At 38.1% G+C, this 19,793-nt stretch overlaps 1 protein-coding gene and 1 long non-coding RNA gene across 2 annotated transcripts in view; both read left to right on the top strand.

Moving 5' to 3' along the window:
* The window catches only part of LOC113838584 (ephrin-B2-like), a 665,634-nt gene that overhangs the window by 236,441 nt on the left and 409,400 nt on the right, over positions 1-19,793 (top strand). The gene's annotated exons all lie outside the window — the stretch shown is intronic.
* On the top strand, positions 7,318-19,682 carry LOC118239769. Its single transcript, XR_004772618.1, has 3 exons — positions 7,318-7,375; positions 19,120-19,246; positions 19,456-19,682. It is a non-coding gene; the product is annotated as an uncharacterized LOC118239769 (long non-coding RNA).

Genomic DNA, 19,793 nt, shown 5'->3' with positions numbered 1-19,793 from the left:
ATACAGAAAGAAGCTTGCCTCACTCAGAGAGGCCTAGTTTTTCCAGTATCTTCTTGACATTGAACACTTTTCATTTAATGTTTACAGGTAATCTCCATTCAGAGTTAATTTTGTACATCTTAAAATTCTAGCTTCTTTTCATGAGAAGACCATAGTTTTGGCAGGTGGACAGTAAGACACCGGGTGGCAATAAAACACAGTTGAGTTAAGAACTCAACTCATCCAGCAAGGCTTTCCTTTAAGCCCTCAGGTAGGGAGGAATTAATAACAGCCTGGGCTCTAGGGCTTGGGAGCATTCATTGAGGCCTGATGTATGACAATAAAACTGAGCTCCTTCTCTAAAATCCACAATATGTTTGGGAGAACTTGCAATGGTGTGGGTCTAGGAATATTTAGAAGTGTTTTGTGTGTCCTAAATCTACTGTGTCTTTAGTCAGTCATGTTCTTCAGATACTCTGTTTCCCTAGTGTGGCATTGTTTGCAAACCTCCTCCTGAATTCCTCCCATTATTTAATATGTTTGATGGTTTCACATTATTTTCCCATTTCCTTCTATCATCCCACCCCATTTAAGTAGTACACAAGATGCTATTATTCTTAAGAAGCTTAGTTAGTCTGGGACATATCCTCTGCAATTCCTCCCCAAAGTAGCATTTATCATTTTCTATCGTCTACTTGTCCAATCTTTGATATCCCCATGACCTTCACCTCAGGACCCTGAAAATGAAGAAGGACCTGTTATTTCAAGTCAATGGTCTACTTCAGAAGTTACTTTAAGTATATCATTGATGTGTGATTCTATTTTACTTAACTGCTACTATCCCCTTGTAAGGACTGGCGTTTTTCCGTTTTACTGTTTATCTTTAGAGGAATGGTATGAGAAATTTTAATGTGCTTTAATACAATTCCCTAAGTCTCTGGAGCACTTGGCTATAAATCCTGTTTCAAGTTGTCAAAATAATTTTTGAGATTATAAATGCATCATGTTCACCTGGCCTTTTCTGCCTTCAAGCCCTATCATTGCCCCATTGCTTTCTAATCTGTGCCCTGTTTTTCTTTAGCCCAGTTACACAGTAACAACAGTTACTGTGTGAACATGACTTGTGTTTGTTTTCAGGGTATCCCAGCTCTGTGACAATGGGTATCCTGTACTGGACATTGAGTGTGTAATGGACTGTGCACACAAAGACCCTGTGCTTTGGGGAGGAACAGGATGTGTCTTATGAGAGAGGAAGAATGTCTCTTACAATACAATATTTCTAGATTAGGCTTCTGTCTATTGTGCTGAAAGTGCCAAGGGAGAAATTCTGTGCTATTTGAGACATTTCATCTCTGGTCACCCAAGTATGGAAGCTGCTGAGTCCTAGATTGATGACCATAAGCAATGTGGGGTTCTGGGGAGAGTTAGATGTCAGGATAAGTAGTGGCAGGTGTTTTGTGGGTTTTTCTGTGGTTCTTTTCTGCCTGTGCTGAAATGAGTTGTAAGAAAGATAACAAGCTATGAAAGGGTGAGTGTATGATGTTCAGAGCAGCTCTCTTGACCTATCACTTCATTTATTTTTGTAGATACTTATTGTTTATCTGTTTGTTTAGTTTTCAAGACAGCTTGACTGTGTCCTGGGACTTAGCTTGTAGACCAGTCTGGTCCTAAACTCTAAGAAATCTTACTAAGTCTTCCTAACAAGCGCTGGGATAAAAGGCATGTGCTGCCACCACACAGTGAGCTTTCAATTCTGTCGGATTCAGATGGACCATAAGCAAGCCTATATTTTTGTTGGTCTATGTGCTGACCTGGTCAGTGGCATTTGTACTCTGTGCCTTCCATGATGGATTTACAAGGTAATGTGAGACACTACAGCCCTGGCATGTGGGGATATAGTTTTTGCGGTATCACTAAACTTGTTTCACTCATAGACACGGCTTTTAGTAGCAGTGTGAAGACAGATTAGAAAACTGGAGGTCTGGTTTCTAGAAGTCATGAATATTGCATTCTATATTCAAGTTTGTATTTGAAGTATTGCAAATAATTTAGCAACTTGAAGAAAAATGGTGATGTCATTGTCTTTAACCAATACATGATAAGTATGTTTGTGTCTTGTTGCTATAACCCACCACAATGTTGTGATTCATTGAATTTTCGTTCCAGTGGGAAAAGGAGTATTGCATCTGCAGAGATTTCTCAATTTCTGAATGGTTTTGGGCAGGTAGATAGGGGAGAATCCATGTTTTGTACCATAGTCTATGAGGCAGGCATCAGATTTCAAATGATTTTTCTATGCTCTTTTGTGATTGAGCATCAGTGGGGCTGAATTTACTTGAAACAACAAGGAAATTCAAGGAGCTGGTGATCCATTGCAAGAGATCACCTCCATTTCTGGAGAGAGCTCTTGAGCAATTTTGCTTCTGTTTTTGGAAGAAATACCAGTAACTCTAGTGTCAGAAACAACAATACCAGGGTCACTTTGAGATAATTTTGTGAAAGTTACGGTTTTTGTATTTATTTCATTTCTATACACATACACATTGAATAATAGGGAGCTCGGTAACGTCAGTTAATATCATGCTTTTTGTTTCCTAATTTAGATAATTCAGAAATTTTAATCACAACAAAAGAGAAGAATGTTGGTGGTCTGAATGAAATTGGACCCATATTCTCATAGGGAATGGCACGCTTAAGAGGTGTGGCTCTGTTGCTGTAGATATATTTGTGACTGTGTGTGTGTGTGTATGTGTGATTGTGTGTCACTGAGAAATGCGTATCATATTCACTATGTTGTCTAAATTGGCTTGAATTCACAGAGGTCCGCCTATCTCTGCTACCACACACAGCTATTTTCATATCTGAAAATACTTTGGCAGCCACCACTGGCAGACGTAAAAAATGACTTTACGATATACTGTCCTTTACCTTGGTCCTCTGGTGAGATTAAGCTGGACCACTTCAGTGCATTTTGGAAAAGTATTTCAGGATGATTCAATGATAATCAGAGTTGGAATTTTATATTAAGGCAGGATTTCTCTCCATATTTTATGCTGTCCTTGAACTCAGAATGGTGATGAATTTACAGAAATTTGCTTGCCTCTGCTGCCCAGGTATTGGGATATAGGGGATATGCCAAAACATCCTATTATAATTCTATTATTTATTTACTTATGTCTGTTTGTATTTTTGTGATTTTTCATGTGTGGAAGTTGTACATATGTGTCATGGTTTGTGTGGAAATATCAGAGAACACTTTTGGGTGTTTTCTTTTAGAGTTTTTAGAGACAGGGTCTCTAGGTTGCAATCCACATAAATAGACTTGGCAGGATTTCTTTGTCTCCATTTTATCTGTCATCAAAAGCATTGGATTATAGGCATGTACTGTAGCAGCTATCTTGAGAATGCAAAAGTGAAGACATAATTGTTTTTTTGTTTGTTTTCATTCATTTTATTTACTTATTGTTTTGTTTTTTCGAGACAGGGTTTCTCTGTCTCTTTGCAGGTTGTCCTGGAAGTAGCTCTTGTAGAAAAGGATGGTCTCAAACTTACAGAAATGCACTGGATGTGGTCCTCTGTGAGTCTGACTCCGGCCTGGTCTATAAATGCTAGTTCCAAGACAGCCTCCAAAGCCACAGAGAATCCCTGCCTTGAAAAAACTAAAAAAGAAAAAATAATAAAATTCTCTACAGTGATATCACAGGCTTGAAACAGACAGCAGCCAGGGATAGTTAAAATGAACACTTTCTGGTCTTCAGTGGATGCAGCGGGTGCCATCTGCCTGGCCGGCCTGCTCATAGGAAAAACAGCATTGTTCTGAGGTTGCTAGAAATTATCAAAATCATTCATCAAGGAGCAGAGTACACAGCGCTATTAGGTTAATTTTCCTTCAAGTTTTTGGAGTCTCAATCATTTTTTCTATATGAATTTTGCTGGTGGCACACTTGTCTTTTAGATCAAACATCAAGATTGGTAATCTCCTTTTCACAGTGTCATTTACTTAATTTTCAACTAAGACCTTGTAGTACAATATAAAAATGCCAGAGATATTCCTTTCTATCATTTTTATAATGTATATAAGTTCCTGCATGAATATGAATTTAGAGTGTCCCTAAATGTTTCTGCTTTTATATTGTGATCATGTTCAGAATTGGAATTGTTCACTGCCAGTGTTAAGAAGTCAGAGAATAATATCTGAACATGCAAGTAATCACTGGCAAAGAAAACCTGTCTTGAAATCCCTGCCCCCCCAAAAAACCCCAAATAATATATGAAAATGTGCAGACTTCCTAAGTAAAATCAACATCCTTCCTTTGATTTGGAAAACTTTGTTTTAGAATGACTCCATGCTGTCCCTGTCTCCTTCAGGCAAGTCAATTTTGTCATTTTTTTTCTATCTTTGTGGCTGAGATGGCTATTCTAGAATTACCTAATTTCCAAAGAATTGGGTATACCTGACAGGGATTTTACTTAATTGATATTTTTTAAATGGGAATCCCTTTATTAATCTGGATCATTTTTGGTGATAAGATCCATCTTTAGTTGCTTAGTAGCAGTACACAACTTTGACACCAGCATTCAGGAGGAAGAGGCAGTGTGACTTTCTGAGTTTCTCACCAGCCTGGACTATAGAATTATTTCCAGGGCAACACACATAAACCATTTCTTGAAAACACACACACACACACCACACACACACACACACACACACACACACACACCAATATAAATTAATAATCAAACAGAGAATGTGATCCACTTATAACTTGGATCTCACTTTCTGCTAGCAGCCAGTGTGTATAAAAAATATTGAAAAAGATTTTTTTTTGCCAGCTTCCTCTAGTTCTCATTACCAAATTCATTCAGGTACTAGCATTATAGCCTACTACTTGGGAATTGTTGTGTATAAGAAGACAAACTGACATGACCTGTCTCATGGACTGAACAATTACTGAATTATTCACTTGAAGTAGCCTAAAGGCTTAGAAACAATCTACTCGATTCTTCAAATTTCCATTGTTAGGAAGCAATGGTTGGGCTAAAGATACCACAGCTTGTGAGACATTCTAATACTTCTACTTTATAGAAAATTGGAGAGATGCACTCTACCATCCCACTGCTATAAAGAAATTTATATAAAGCAGCTGCATTTTTTTCACCTGCTCATGGAGGAAGATGTGCTGAATAACAATAGACCTCATTGAAACTTTATTCATAGCTCATTAATCTCTAAGTATTCAAATTTCCATGAATATTGCTCTTGCTATTATTATTCATTTGTTTAGAGTTTCCCTGAATTTCAGGAATAAACTGAAAGCAATGGAGCCTTCTTCCACACTTGTGAATGTGGGAAGACCAATTTTTTGTTTGAGATCTTTTCTTTCTTTACTTTGCTGGTTGTATGAAATCCCAGTGACTACCTGGAAGACGGTTTCTTCAGTTCATCTGACCTCAGTTTGGTTTTGGGGTCTTCGTTTCCCATCTCCTTTCTGGGGTACTGAAAGGTGATTCAGGAGGGCCATATCCATTAAATGTGAGCATTTTCCTTTTTTTGTTGTTTAACTAAATTTATTTCTTGTAACTTTGCTCTGTTTGGATTGTGTGTCTGTTGTTCAGATATGAACAGTTTTTTAAAATGATGGATTCTTTGCTAGGTTAATGTATGGAATAGAAAAATGTTAAATGTAAAATGCCAGGAAACATACATTCAGAGCTAGATAAGTTTGTTCACGAAGCCTAAAATGTCTAATCCATTAAACACAATCTCCTAAAAAAAAGGAATCTACTAACTGATACACAGGGTTTCCTCATTCAAATTAAACAGACAGATGCACTAACCTAGCAGCTAGCTGAAGTACAAAGAAGAAATCCCAATTAGAACACCCGGGTTCATGATAAAATACATGCATTTAAATGTTGTCCTTCTGGTTGGAATTTGGCACAAGATACTAAATTCTTCCCAAAATTAGAAAGCACAAATGAAGTTTGGGGAGGAGTCACCCATTGTGATCCTGCTCTCATATTTCTTAGCACTTTTACCTTTTTGAATCGACTTGAGACAGTAGGTGTGGCTGCAGTTCAACAGGATCCCAAAGCTGTGCTCTCTGGGGTTGGCTTTCTCATATACCGCCTCCATTCAGATCCGACATACCATGTCCTTGCTGTACTTTACAGCAAAAGAGAGCCCATGTCTTACTCATGGGCCTCAATGCAAGAATTTATGTGTTGTGACATTGTGTCAGGACCTATTGAGTGCAGCACTTGCAGACCACACATGTACCTGGAGTCTTAGTTGAGATACACAGTTTTCCCCATAGTGACACTCACCAAATGAGGCATAGGGACAAATCTGCTTCTTTGACAACAACACTGCTGGCTCCTTCGCTGACTTTTCCTTTGTCACTGAGCCGTGCGGTGATACTTCAGCAGTGCCTTAATAGTTCATATCTGCAGCCATCTCCATAAATACAGACCCTTTTTGAAAATCCTTGCACACTACACCATTTCACTGTCAGGGAGGTCATGGGAGTATGGAGAGTTATCTCTTTTCTTACAAACCTCATGCACAAAATATCTGCAGGTGAACTCTGGTCCAGCTGCCTCCACCACTGCCATCTAGATCGCTGCCCCTTCTGCCCTGCCCCGAGCCATGGAGCAACTGTGTTGATCAGTGTGAGGGAGGCTGCTGCCAATACTGCGGCTCCTGCTCCTGATGTGGCTGTTCTTCCTGGAGCAAATGACCTCTGCCATTGCTGTTTATCCCACACAGCACTGGCCCAGGAATTTAAGGGATTACAGAGATCTGATCCTGCTGAGACTGAGAAGACAATGGAGGGAGGGAAGGAGAAAGGTTGGGAGGGGATGGGAGGGGCTAATGGAGGCTTCAGTGCCCCAGTGGTCTGCTCTGGCCCTGTTCCGTGTCTCCCAAGTGAGCTTTCTCTAATTCGTTTTGATTTGTTCTGATTTGGATTGCTGCATCATCAGAGACACTTATTGGTGTGCACGACCTTTTTAATTATATCCACGAAGACAAGGGGAAGGTCCTATGGGCAACTGGAAAACAGCACTGTCTGTAATCTGAGCCAGAAGCCAGTGCTATTGAAATGCAAATTTTTGCAGATGCAGTAAAGATTCTTTACTTGTACTGAAGGCATGGCCAGGAATCACAATACTGTGTCTTCAAGCACACTCTAAACCTATGGCTGGTGCTCTTGTCACTCAAGCCTCCCTATCCAATCAGGCCCTCAAGGAGACATGCCAATCACAAGAGATGCAGGGCTCTTCCGGTCATCGGGCTTCACTTTGAAGAGGAGACAGCGGTTTTGTGTGCTGTGTTGCAGTTGCTGCTGCAGGGAGCTGAGCTTAGAGCTTCAGTGATCTGGGAAACCACAAAATGGTGAGCTAGGGGATGCTGTCTGCAGACGGGAACGAGCAGATGGTGAGGTGTGGCAGACAGTGTGGTGGGTCCTACCTGTATCTGGGGGGAGAATTCAGCCTGATTCCCTGTCCTGTGAAGTCCCATGTGGCCATGTAAATTCTTTGCCTAGAGGGAGGTCTCTCAATAATTTTACTTTGTGGGCTTAATCTGATCAGATCTTTGGGAGGAGGGAGCTGGGTTTAGGAAGATGTTTCTAGTGAACACACTTTTTTGAGACAGGGTTTATCTGTGTAGCATTGGAGCCTATCCTGGCACTCTCTCTGTAAACCAGGTTGGCCTTTAACTCACCAAGATCTGCCTGTCTCTACTTCCCATAGTATGTCTCTCTAAATAGGATTGAGCTGAGAGAGGACTGGCTCTGACACCCCAAAAATAAGTATAGGCTTACCAGCCTTATTTGGATGCCATGAAACTCATTTGTACACTAGGATTGTCCATATATTTGTCTTGAAACCTTACAAAGAAGCCACCTCTGATTTACAAGCAACTAGGCCCATCCCAATATCTAAGAACAGGTGTCTGATAAAGGATCTGCTCAAGGAGGTAATACAGGGTCACAACAAACCATAAACCCTGGTTTCATAAAATTCTAGGTTTTTTTTTTTTTAGAAAAAGCATGGTTTTGTCAGGTGTGCAATATTAGACCAAGTAACAATTATTGGAAAATGAAACACAGTTGTTTTAAGAACTCTCTGCATCATGCAAGGCTTTCATTTAAGTTGTCAGGTTAGTAATGGGGCCAGGCGTTTTTGGATGGTTTGCTTCAAATCCTGAGAACCAAACTCTTCCCAGCTCATGTAACTTCTGTTTTCTGTTCTAAGGGCACTGTGTCTTAATTCAGGAATGTTCTTGAGATGCTCTGTTTCCCATGTGTGGCACTGATTGACTAGTCTCCTTCTGAATTTCTCCAATTATAGGATAGTTTTTGATGAATTCATATGATTCTCTGATTTCCTTCCATCCTCCCACCCCATTGATGTAGTGTACAGGCTTCTATTCTTCTCCAGAAGCTTAGTTAGTCTTGGACATATCCTCTGCAATACCTCCCAACCTAGAATTTATCTTTTCTGCCTTCTTCTTGTCATATCTTTCTTGTACCCTATGACCTTCAACTCAGGATCCTGTCCCTGAAGACCTGTTGTTTCAGAACAATGGTGTACTTAAGTTATTATTTAAGGAATATCCTGGCTGTCTGTATTTTACTTATCTGCTAGTATCCATTTCTAAGGACTGGTATTTCTCCAGTTTCTTGTGCTTATCTTTAGAGAAAAAGTGAGTTATCTTTAATTGCTCTAATATATGGCTTTAGTCTCTGAACCACATGGAGAGAGAGCCTATTTCAACTTTACAAAATGATCTTTGAGATTATATATGCATCATAGTTACCTTGTCTTTTCAGTCTCCCAGCCCTATTAATAACACATTGTTTTCTAATCTGTGGCCTGTTTTTCTTTCACTCAGTTACACAGTAACCACAGTCAGTGTCTGAATGTGACCTGTGTTTGCTTGAAGGTTTTCACAGCTTTGAGACCGGGGGGGGGGTTGGTGTGCAGGACATTGAGTGTGTAATGGAATGCACACACAATTGACTCCGTGCTTTGGATGAGGAAAAGGCTGTGCTATACTAGAGATGAAGTGTTTCTAGTAAAATATTAACTTTTTAGACTGGGATTCTGTCTAATCTGATGTAAGGGCAGAGCTGAAAGGATTGTGCTCTCTCAGTCATTTGATCTCGATCACCCCGTAGCAAAGCTACTAATATGAGTCCTACCAGGGTGGCACTAGCCAATGTGTTTTTTTAGGAGGCACATGTTAGCAGTCAAGATTACTTGTGCCAGGTAATTCATGGGTTCTTGTCATGGTTTCTTTTGGCTTTGCTGAAATGAGTTGTAAGAAGGACCACAGGCTATTCCATTGTGGGTAAATTGTGTTCAGAGCAGGTCTGTTGAGCTATCATTTCATTTATTTATATATTTAATTATTGTTTGTTTTTCAAGTCATTGTTTCCCTGTGTAACCTCTGTGGCTGTCCTGGGACTCACCTTGTACACCAGTCTAGTATGACCTCAGTGATATCTTACTGCATCTGCCTTGCAGGTACTGTTATTAGATGCATGTGCAACCAGTCCACCACCCAGTAAGCTTTCAATTCTGTTGAAAGTTGAACAGAATATGATCATTTTGTAGTTCTCTTGGTACATATGCTGAGTAGGGAAATGGCCTCTGTCCTCCCTGCCCCCCAGTATCGATTTACTAGGTAATGGGAGACTCTGCAGTCCTGGCATGGGGGATTTAATTCTTGCAGTATCATTGTCCAGTGTTCACATATGGGCAGTGCTTCTGTTTGCAATGGGAAGACAGATTAGAAAACTGAAGTTCTGGTTTCTGGAAGTTCTGAATATTGCATTACTTCTTCAGGGTTGTATTAAAAATATTGCAAATAGTTTAGAAACTTGTGGAATAATGATAATGTGTATTGTCTTTCATGTATACATGAATAGAATGCTTGTAACTTGTTGGTGCAAATAAACACAATGATGGGATTCAGTGAAGTTTAGTTCCAGGGGAGAAAGGGAGTTTCTTGTGTGCAGAGATTTCACAAGTGTGCAAGGTGCTGTGCAGGTAGATTTGGCAGTTTCCATGTTATGTGCCATAGGCCATGGGGATGGTGAGCATTCCTTACCTTTTTTTTAAATTTGAAACTAGTTCGTTTTACATATCAGTCACAGTTTCCTCACCTCCTCCTCCCCTGCTGCTCACTGACATACTTTCCCATGCTCTCTCTGCTCCCCAGAGAAGGTGAGGCCTTCCACAAGTGATCTTCAAAGTCTGTCATATCATTTGGAGCATGGCCTAGGACCACCCCCAGGTCTCTAGGCTGAGAGAGTGTTGCTTTATATGGAATGGACTCGCAAATCCTTTCATATACTAGGGATGAATTCTCATCCTGTACCACAGGCCCCATAGATTGCCCAGGCCTCCTAACTGACACCCATGTTCAGGGGGCCTGGATCAGTCCTATGCTGGTTTCCTAGCTATCAGTCTGTGGTCCTTCATCTTCTGCTTGTTCAGTTCAGCTGATTCTGTGGATATCTCCTGTCTGGTCTTGACCTCTTTGCTCATCACTGCTCCCTATCTGAAACTAGATTCCAAGAGTGTGGCTCAGTATTTAGCTGTAGGTGTCTGCTTTTTCTTCTATCAGCTACTGAATGAAAGATCTAGGATTGCATATAAGGTAGTCATCAATCTCATTATCAGAGAAGGACATTTAAGGAAAACTCTTTACTATTGTTTGAATTGTTCGTTGGTGTCATCCTTGTAGATAACTGGACATTTGCCTAGTTCCCAATTTCTCTTTAAATGTATAATGGCTCCATCTTTTATGCTATACTTTTTCTTGCTCTCCCCTATTCGTCCCCTATCTCAATCCTCCTGCTCCCTCAAGTCACCCACTCCCCACCTCTTATTCCCTTTTTATTCTCCTAAATCTTTCTCCTCTCCCCCCATGGGCTCAATTAGCTCAGGAGATCTTATCTCTTTCAGCTTCTCTGTGAGACCATGTCTATATCTCTCTTAGGATTCTCCTTGTTTCCTAGCTTCTCTGATGATGTGGATTATAGGCTGTTAATACTTTTTTTCCATGTCTAAAACCCATATATAAGCGAGTACATACCAGATTTTTCTTTTTCAGACTGGTTTACCTCAGTCATGATGGTTTCTTCTACTTCCATCCATTTGCCTGTGAATTTTAAGATTCCATTTTTTTCCTGCTGAGTAGTACTCTATTTTGTAAATGTACCACATTTTCTCTATCCATTGTTAAGTTGAGGGACATCTAAGTTGAATCTAGTTTTCAGCTGTTATAATAATACTGCTATGAACATAGTTGAACAGATGTCCTTGTTGTATGAAGGTTCATCTTTTGGCTATATGTCTATGAGTGGAATTGCTCTATCTTGTGGTAGATTGATTCCAAATTTCTTAAGAAATTTCCTTACTTATTTCCAAAGTGGCTATATGAATTTGCAATTCCACCAGTAGTGGAGGAATGCTCTTTCTCCAATACTCTCCAGCATAATTAGTCATTGTTGTTTTTGATTTTAGCTATTCTTACAAGAGCAGTATGCTACCTCAGTCGTTTTGATTTGCATTTCCCTGATTGCTAAATATATTGATCACATTCTTAAGTGTCTTTCAGCCATTTTAGATTCCTAGATTGAGAAATCTCTATTTAATTGTATATCCCAATTTTTAATTGGATTTTTTAGTGATTTGGTGATGAGCTTTTTAGTTCTTTGTATATTTTGGAAATCAGCACTTTGTCAAATGTAGGGTTGATGAATATATTTTCCCATTCTGTGGGGCTGCCTTTCTGTCTTGTTGACTATGTCCTTTGCCTTTCAGAAATTTCTCAGTTTCAGGAGGTCCCATTTATTAATTCTGGATCTTGATGTTAGTACTACTGTTATTATGTTGAGGAAGCCATCTACTGTACAAACTCCATGAGGGTACCTCCTATATTCTCCTCTAAGAATTTCAGTGTTTCTGGATTTATGTTGAGGTGTTTGATCCATTTTGTTTTATCTAGTTGTTGGTGTTTTTTTTGTTTTGTTTTGTTTTTTTTGTTGTTGTTGTTGTTGTTGATTTTGGTGTTTCAAAGCAGAGTTTCACTGAATTGCTTTGGAGCCTCTCCTGGGACAAGCTCTGTAGACAATGCTGGCTTTGACCCCACAGCGGTCCACCTGCCCATGCCTCCTGAGTGCTGACATTAAAAGGCATGCACCACTGATGCCCAGCTTCTTTGTTGCATTTGGACTTATATTTTGTGAATAGTGATAGTTATGTATCTGTCTGCAAGTCTTTTACATGCCAGCATCTAGTTATGCCAGCACAATCTGTTGAAGATGCTTTCTTTTATCCATTGTATGATTTTAGCTTCATTGTCCAACATCTAGTGATTGTAGGTTTGTGGGTATATATTATGTTTTTCAATTTGATTCCATTGGTCTACCTGTCTTTTAAATTATTTTTCTAAGTTGTTTTGTGATTGAGCATCAGTGGGGTTGTATTTACCTGAAACAAAGGGAATTACAAGGAGATGCTGATCCATAGCAAGAGAACACCTCCACTTCTGGAGAGATTATCTTGAGCATGGTGCTTCTGTTTTAGAAGAAATACCAGTAGCTTGAGTGTCAAAAATAAATTTTCAAGGATCATTTGAGGTAATTTTATGAAAATTGTGAAGTCTGTGTTTATTTATTCTTTCATACCAGTGGGATTATTGGGATCTGGGTAACATTGGTCAAGATCACCCTTTTCCTTTCCTATGTTTTCTTTGGGCTATTGATTAAAAGTTGACAATAATTTTCCTGCCTTATTTCTTGCCTTTTTCTCATCAACCCCATCTTCTTTGAAATTATTTTAAATACTTTTGATTTTTGTATCTTTGTGACAAGTATAGACCTCATATTATGTGAGTCTGCGTACTTACTTTCTGTAATCTATAACAGTAACGTAGTTACATTCATTTTCTTAAAAATATTGGACCTTCTCCAGTTTGTCTTCATACAATTTCTTATGTTATCAGTTACTAAAGGTTTTGTTTTGTGGGGAAGTTGCTTAAGAGAGACAGTTTTATTTATTTTTTTTTGTCGTATCTTAGATGCTTGCCTCTTCCTATTGTCTGGCATACTGGCATTTCTGTTTTTCTCAGTTTTGTGTATCTTTATGTTTGAGTCTTTGCTGCTTAAATAAATTTATATGATTAATACATTGGCTTTGGATTTTTTGTAACCTTCTCATATATTACTGTCTCTGTCTCGTAATTAAACTCAGGTATCAACATGACCCATCCAAGGTCATCTAAGCAAACATCAATTGAGTGTGTTCTTAGACAAGAATATCTTATTTCTGCCTGAAACACATTGTGTTGATTGATAGTTGATGTGGGAAGAAGAAATCCACTGAGTTAGCAATGTCTCTTAGCAAATGGACATGGGCTGCTAAAGAGAAATAGCTGAATAGAGGAGACTGAAAAAGTAAAAGAGAAAATAAAAAACAGTGGCCCCACATGTTTTCCTTCAGTGCCTAACTTGAGTTTCTCTCTTAAGGTCCCAAAAAGATAGACAGTGGCCTAAGGGTAACAACAAAATCAGTGCATTACCAGAGTAGGTTTTACTTAAATAATTTAATCACAGCAACAGTACTTCATTCATGCTTTCATAGAAATATTACAGGGATTAATTCATTCCAACTTTCAAGACTTCTATCATCTCAATAAAGTTGGTCTTAATTGTGCTTCAGCTGTGTTGAAATACTCTTGACATGCTGTGGTAGGATCGCTGGATCCTGGTAGTGACTTATTGCTCTGATGGTTGTTTTTGTTCTTATATTGGTGTCCAGTTATCTTGCTTTGAAGTGAATGGGGGACTAAGTGCTGATATCTCAGTTTTTTTGTTGGAATTGTGTTTTTTCCTTGCCTTCTATTTGCTCTATGAACTTTTGATTTGAAGGCCTATGGTTTAACAGGGCTTCTCACCCTAATTTGAGGGTAGAAATCTTGCTGTAGTTGTGGACTTTGTTCCAGCAGGTTATATCTGCCAAAGTTTGAAGTTTTAAGAAGGGAAGAGAGGACAGAACCTGGTGATATTGTTGAGGTGGCATGGACAGAGTAGGAGAGTTCTGTGGCCAGGTGGCCCATATGGACAGATGGTGTATCATTTATTTGAGTGCAGGTATTCCTCTAAAGTTGGTGGCTACAACACAGAGATGAGGAGGTATTTGGAGTGTAAATAGTTTTGTGGGTTTTTGAAAGAATGGAGAATATCCACTGGATAGGAACCAATGTGCTTTTCAGAAAGCTCGCATGAACTCCAGTCCAGAAGGGTGTCTTTGCCTCAATTTGCCTAGCTGTACTTCTAACTTGTGTGACCTGCACTTGTGCAGAGGATATGAATCCAATTTGTTGATGGTTACATGGCTTTTGGGGTGACAGCTAATGAGATGTTGGAGGATTCTGTCATGAGCTGCTATTCCACCTTACCTGTTTACTCTGGCTGGTGTTACAGGTACATGAGAAAGTGATGTGTCCCTCAGTTGGGGGCTCAATATAGCAATATTCCTCTTATTCTGAATTGTAATTTATCCTATGCTTCTGTATGTTGGAAATCCTTAATTATACAATATGTGACAGTCAAGAAGTTGTCTTGAGTATCAGAAGAGAAATTGGAAATTTGTGATTTTGGCTCTGTTAAATGTTATGAGAATCAATGAACTTGGAATAAATACACAGCTTCCCCTATCTCCACTCCTTCCAGCCCTGTCCACAATAACCATTCCCCCAAATCCACTGATACTCTGTTTCCCTTCAGAAAAGAGAAGGCCTCCCATGAATATCAACCAAATATACCATGTCAAGGTGCAATAAGACTATGCACAAACCCCCATACAAGGCTGATCAAGGTAACTCAGTAGAAGGGAAAGTGTCCAAAGAGCCGGCAAAAGAATCAGAGAAACCACAGGAGCTACTGGTAAGAATCCAACAAACAAACCAAGCTAAACAACTAAAGTATTTTTTCAGAGTTCCTGACAAAGTGTTGTATAGTATCCATGATTGCAGCTTCACTTTCTCTAAATCTTTATGAGCATTGTTAAGTTCATGTGTGAAATGTTCTCCTGTTTCCTGGGATTAGGGACATGTCCAGAAATATACAAGGATGACCCCAAATAAGATCCTAAGCAATAGTGATGATGCTATCCTAACTAAATGTCTTTGCCAAATAAGGAGAATGATGACTACCTTAGATGCCATCTTAGAGCCTTCATACAGCAGCTGATGGAAGCAGAAGCAGACACCCACAGCTAAGCACTGAACCCAATGCCTGGAATCCAGTTGTAGAGAGTGAGATGTAATGAGCAATATATTCATGACCAGGCTGTGGAAACCCATATAAATAGGTGATCTGCACAAAGAGGAGCTCATTGAATTCAGACTGACAGCTCAGAGCCAGCATAGGACAGAATTAGGCCCTCTGAATGTGGGAGTCAGTTAGGAGAGGTGGGCAATATATGGGGCTCCTAGTCATGGAACAGTATTTGTCTCTAGTGTACAAATAGACATTGGGAGCCCATTCCCCATAGAGGGACTCTTTCTCAGCCTAGACACATTGGAGCCTGCCACAAAAAATGTGATGGACTTTGATTCCCCATGGAAGTCTTCACCTTTTCTATTGCAGAAGAGGGATGGGATGAGGTTCAGTCTCGGGTATGGGCAGATGGGAGGGGCACGGAATTGGTACTGCTATATAAAGTAACGTTTCTAATTTAAATTTTAAAACGGAGAAAACATAAAAGCTCATCTGAATGTAGAACTCTTAAGTTTCCCAGGACCAGATGTCTGAAGCAGTAATTTACCTTCAGCAATTCTTTCTCACCTCTCATGATCACCTATCCAACTATAGGTTCTATCCCATCCCTTCCACCCTACATCAGCTGTGCTCAGATTTAGATCTTAAATGTTAAAAACAATAAAGATAATGACTAAATATCATATACTGAAATTAAAGACATATAAATATTATAAAAAGGAGACTATGACCTCATCATTAAAGGGAAAATACAGCTGTGAATTAATGTGAGGTAAATGAGCTATAAAGGGTGTTTTAGTTACATTTATAAGTTATTCAAATCTTGGATATGCATTTTATATTAAATTATGAATTGTATATTGCAATTAAATATGAGCTGCACACTGGAGATTTTCATCAGAAATGTTAAATGTGTGGACTGGGAAGGCTAAGCCTCAAACTCAAGTGTCTATGACTTACATACTTTTAAATAGGGCATAACAACCAATAAATCAAAAACAACTAGGTGAAATAAATTGGAAAATTTATCAGTATATATAAATAAAAGAGTGATCAAACTGAAGGGGTTTTGGTTTAACATTGGAAAGTATGGATAAATTGATGGGAATTTTCCTAGAACAATGGTTGTAAACCTTAATGTTGTGATGATGCCTAACCATAAAATTATTTCTATTGCTACTAAATTACTGTAATTTAGGCAGTGTTATGAATTGTAATGAAAATATTTTTAGAGATAGACGTTTGCAATGAGTTTCAACCCACAGTGTGAGAACCAAAGGTGTGATCTGTGACTTCTATCCTGTCAAATTTAACCCTTTTAGCTAGCTAATATTAAAAAGTGAGTAAAATGGATGAATGGATGAAGGTACTTGCTCCCTGTCTTCCTACCTTACTTTGAATGTTTAGGACCTATGTTGGGGGTGAAAGCAAATTGACTCCTGAGGACTCTCTCTCTCTCTCTCTCTCTCTCTCTCTCTCTCTCTCTCTCTCTCTCTCTTCTCACAACACACACACACAACACACACAACATATGCACGCATGTGCATCATACACAAAGATATATAAATGAATGTTTAAGACATAAAATTAAGGGGTAAGAGTTACTTAACACTTCTATGTACATCAAGTGAGTGGGTAATTTTTAATGCAGTGTCTAACTTCAGGAAAATTATATAAACATGCAACATTATTTAAAACTATCATATAGCTTTATGAATGTTATTTATATACACTCTATAATCAATGTTATCAATAATAATAAAAATGAGCAAACACATACTTTCAAAATTCTGGTTTGACTGGCAAATTCTGCTGTCTTTGAAGAGGGTAGTAGAACTGTAATTAACATACACAAATATGTTAACAAGCAGTTCATTGAACGAGTTCAGATCATATACAAGAAATCCAAAAAGCCTGTGAAGTTGAGATTTTTTTCAGTGAGTATTGGAAATACACATATCACAAAATATTTCCAGTGAAAAATTATAGAAGCATCCAATAGGATGGGCTCCTCCATTAATATTTTACTGTAGTAGTAGCACAACATCATGATTACTGATTTCATGTATCTAGGGTCATAGGTAATACTGTAGCCATTATTGTTAAGGTCATTATTGTTTGAAAAACAGGAAATTGAGAAATCATTACTTTGTTGCAATTGAGACTGGAATAGAAATTTTCCTCAGAGATAACCTCAATTATCTTTATGTATGAAAAGCTAAAATAAAATTAGCCATTGATTTTTGCACTCAAAAACTATGAGTGGAAACATAAATACATTTTAACAGCGAAACTTAAATTTGTATCAATATACAAAATTTTGTATCACTACACAAAGATTTTTTAAGCAAGAGTACAAACATGTCTACCACTGTGTTGCAAGAGAAATTAACATAAATTTCTATTAATACAAAACATTTGAAATTACTAATTATTTTAAGTTACATTAGATTCAATAATCTACCCTTTTATTTTATGATTCCTATAATTTCCTAAATATAATTTATCCATGACCCATCAAATAATCAAAAGATTCCCACCCACCAAAATTTGGGACTCTGGGAGTCATGTTCTCCAGATGTTTCCTGCTGAAGGCATCCTTAAGGGGTCACTGAGAAAATTTGGGATTAAGTTTAATTCCTGCGATGAGCAACAGTAACTTTAATATGCATGGGCTGTCAAGCTTCAAGTGGTCTCACTTGCTATAACAATTATCTATATCAACCTGGAGCAAATCCATAGCCTCTTGTTTTCTGTGGAAAAAAAAGCAGAATTGCTCCTTAAAGCAGTTTTGATTCTCATTTGACAAATATATTTTATTGTTTTAAAGTTAAGGCATTCATAAAGTATATAGACTCCTTTATTTCAACAATCCCTCTTTCAATTCCATTTACATCTGCAGCTATTTAAATGTTTGTCTTTTAGCATTTTTACTGCCAAAGCAAACTTTAGATTGCTAAGCCACACATGGATCTTCATCATGCTCTCCCACATGTCAATGCCCTCTTAGGATTTCATGGGAGCAAAGTCTAAAACTCACAGAATAGTCATATATAGATGGAGAAGAACAACACACAACCTTCATAGAGTTCTAGCATTCACATGATTATGCTCTGGCAAACATGTGACTGAGGTTATCCTTGCTACTTAGTGTACTGGCTGTTCAAAGGTAAACAGTAAGGAGAAATTCATTAAGGAAATATTTTTCAGCATTCTCAGGCCTTACATTAAAATATAGCATGTTGGGTAAAATTTACTTAAATGTTTAATCCTTTAGCTCTTTACCTTTATACCTTTTGGGGAGGGAACCCCCCAGGTCCCAAATTGATACACAGTTGCATGTTATATAATGCATGTCCTTTACTTGACCCATTTCTAGCCAATTTTTCTCTAGTTAAATGATCCAATCTACCTTTCGTCTCTTGACTTTTAGCTTTCTCCATTTATGTGTATCTTACTTTACTTCCTACTTCATGGCATGTTGTGTGGCTGGGTAGCTGGCCCTGTACTCTTCTTTTTCTTGAGCCTTCCTCCTTGTTTCCAGATTTATCCTCCTGTATATACTTTGTTCCTGATACCACAGCCTATCCTTTCTCCTGACTCACTATTGGATAAAAACCTCTTCATCAGAATATCAGCTGTTGTATTCAGGCAAAGACGAACAGCTTCATAAAATTTAACTAATACATCAGAAAAAAATTAACACATAGTTACTTCATTAAGCAAATTTTCTATAGCATAAAAGTAACACATTTTAAAATAAGGTTCTACAGAAACACACATTTACATTATGATCAGTATTTTGCTTTAAGTTGCATACATGTATGTGATATTTCAGAATGCCATGAAGTATAAAGATGTGCATATTGACTTCACTTGGGAAGAGTGGACTATGCTGGATACTTCTCAGAAGAATCTCTACAAAGATGTGATGCTAGAGACCTATGAGAACCTCAATGATATAGGTAAGAGTATATTTTCCTTCCCATTTTAAAATAATAGGACAACTGTTCCTTGGTTATTGGTGCTCTTCTTTAATTTGTTTGAGAAAGAAAAAGAATGCATAAATAAATCAAAGTTATAAAGCTCACTGAGGACAGTAACATATTTTTTGCACATTTGCCTATATTATTTCTCAATAATACTCTATACATTTTCTTGCCCTATATTTTAGGATACTCTTGGGAAGACAATATTATTGAAGAACATTGTGCAAGTTCAAAAAGACATGACAGGTAATTTTCATTTACAAGCTCACAGAAATATGTCTCTGAAGAAATTGAAATGTGTCCTGAAGTTTGAAACAGAAACAGCAGTGTATTTAAGCACAGCTTAATTTGCATTGATGATTATTAAATTCTCACAAGAACATAAAACTCAATTTCAGGTAGTTTAACTGCATTTGCAATGCAATATTTTAAGAAAGAAGACAAGGAAATAATGCATTGAGAGAAACTGCCACTTAAATCATTACACCACGAAAGCTATGCTCTAGTACAGTAAATCCACTTA

This window comes from Cricetulus griseus, unplaced genomic scaffold, assembly GCF_003668045.3.
Source record: "Cricetulus griseus strain 17A/GY unplaced genomic scaffold, alternate assembly CriGri-PICRH-1.0 unplaced_scaffold_1, whole genome shotgun sequence".
NCBI classification, from domain to species: Eukaryota; Metazoa; Chordata; class Mammalia; order Rodentia; family Cricetidae; genus Cricetulus; species Cricetulus griseus.
Note: the sequence above shows the minus strand (reverse complement) of the source record. Positions and strands in the feature narration are given on the sequence as shown.